Source organism: Otolemur garnettii, unplaced genomic scaffold (genome assembly GCF_000181295.1).
Source record: "Otolemur garnettii isolate 467f Iridium unplaced genomic scaffold, OtoGar3 scaffold00029, whole genome shotgun sequence".
Classification (NCBI taxonomy): domain Eukaryota; kingdom Metazoa; phylum Chordata; class Mammalia; order Primates; family Galagidae; genus Otolemur; species Otolemur garnettii.
In genome coordinates, this window is record NW_003852424.1 from 16,471,835 (window position 1) to 16,474,320 (window position 2,486).

A 2,486-nucleotide genomic window follows, 5' to 3' on the forward strand; every position below is an offset into this window, starting at 1 on the left:
CCCCCCCCGCTATGACCATCAACCAATGACAGCGCCTTATAATTGCTCACAGATTAGTCCTCTAGGACACAGATGAAGCTCCTCTTAGGAGGTCAGTGAATCCAGATGCCCCAATGACCAGTGCCCATAACTAATCTTCTGTTACTCCAAAAGACTAAGTGTCTGTGACTCTGAGGGATCATGTGAGTTTTCTGGGAATGAAGGTCTAGTTATGAGAGAATTACAGAACACTCATGTTATGGACTATTATGCAGCAAAGACCAGGAAACTATATTATTATTATCCTTATTATTATTATACATTCCCAGCACATTATTGGATCTGGTTGTATGGTAGTCCAGAGTGTGCCTCCTTCTCAAGGGCTGAGGGCCTTGCAGCCATCATCGTTCTGTCAGGGTCACCAGGGACACATTGTAAATGGCAAAGCACTATCACTTAGCTGAAATAGAACTGTCAAGTCAAAATACCTGCAGTGGAAACCCAACAACATCATTCAATTCTCACCAGAGGCTGCTACCAGCCACAAGCCTAGGCCAAGGGCTGACTTCTATTTGCTCAACAGGGACATGAGTCTGTGTTGAGTGTTGGTGACTCTCTAGCATCCTGTGGAGACTTTGTTCTTTTTTTTTTTGAGACAGAACCTCAAGTTGTCCCCCTGGGTAGAGTGATCTGACATCACAGCTCACAGAAACCTCCAACTCCTGGGCTCAAGTGAGTCTCCTGCCTCAGCCTCCTAAGTAGCTGGGACCACAACACCCGGCTATTTTTTTTTTTTTTGGTTGCAGCTGTCATTGTTTGGAGGGCCAGGCTGGATTCAAACCGGCCACCTTAGGTGTATGTGGCTGGCACCTTAGCCACTTGAGCCACAGACGCCAAGCCGGAGACTTTGTTCTTGATGCACCCAGAGAGGTGGGAAGAGATAGAGAGGGATCAGTTTTCTCTCTCTGCAAATCGATGTTATTTAGGGTCAATCCTCCTGTAGGGCTTCTTGTCTCACCCCCTGGGAGGCCCTATCCCAGAAAGGCTAAGGGTGGTGAGCCAGGAGAAGACTTAAGGAGTCTGCATCAGTTTCCCAAAGGTCTGAGGGCTGGCCTAGGGTGCAGGCAGCTCCCTCTTGTAGGATGTGGGCATAGCCACTGATCTGTGCCTGACTCTAGGGGAGTAGATATGAGCCCATGGTTTATTTGGATCAGAGTCACAGGATGGGTAGCTCCAGAGGGAATGAGCTCTCCATTCCTGAAGGCATCCAGGAATTGGCCACTTTGAATCACAAAGAGGCCATGGCTCTTCTGGTCCCCAGAAATGGCAGCACTGGTTTCTCCTGCCTTCTGCCAAGGAGCTAGGGGACTCACCCCCACTTCCACCAGTCTGAGTGGGCAGCTGCACTATCGGACTGGATTCTTTATCTTCCATACCTCATTCTTCATGCTGTCCTGTCAACTTGCCCTGTCGACTTGATTTCAAAAATTCTCTGATCCCCAGGCCACTCTCTGGTTCAGGCTGGTGACTCTGCAGTCTCTTCTCTGGCCTCCTAGCTGCTACTTTCTAATTTACAGCCAAGAAATGGAAATGTGACTGTGGCCCTCTCTCACTCTAAATCCTTCCATGGCTTTCTGCTGCCCACAGGACAGAGCCTAAAATGTTCGGCTTGGCATCTTGAGCTCTTCATGTTCAGTCTCCAGTTGATCTCCCATGTCTCATTTCCTTCTACTCTCACCAAACACCTAACATTCTAGCAATTCTGAACTGCAGGAGTTCCCATGCCTTTCAATAGCTGTTCCATCTGCCTGAAATGCCTTTTCCCCCTCATCTAGCTGGCATCTCCAAACCTCCCCCCTCCCCCCAATGTGAAACTCATGTAGTACCATGTTTGTAAAGCCTTTCCCAAGGACATTTCCAACCTTCTCAGAGTGTGGTTTCCCTGGAAGAACCCCTCGCTGGAGGCACCAGCTCTCTCTTCTTATTGTAGGATGGGGGCATGGACTTGGCCATATCTCCTTGGCCTTGGTGACTGAGCCTATTGTTCTGCCTAAGAAGACAGCCAGTCTGGAGGAAGATTCAAAGGGAAGAACTAGCTTTCCTTGGAACCAGTTATGCCTGGAGTTCATACAACACCTAATTTTGGAAGCCAGTCTTTGTGATTCCTTTAGGAGGGGGATCCTGCTACTTACAAACAAAGGGATTTCTAATACTCAAACAATGGTACCAGATATGGGATGTTGAAATTACTGTACTGTAGAATTAGTGAGTTGAATTAGATTACCCTAACCCTAGTTAGAAAGAGAGATGTCTCAGGCTTCCCCTTCTACAAGTAGATAAATTTGCATTTCATTCAGAGTCACATGGCATTGGGCTCCTGATACTTGCAATTGACAAGCTTGATGGACATACTGATCTCAAACTTCTAGAGATCACTTGGGTCAGTCTCATTTTATTTTATTTATTTATGTATTTATTTTGAGACAGAGCCTCAAGCTATCCCCCTG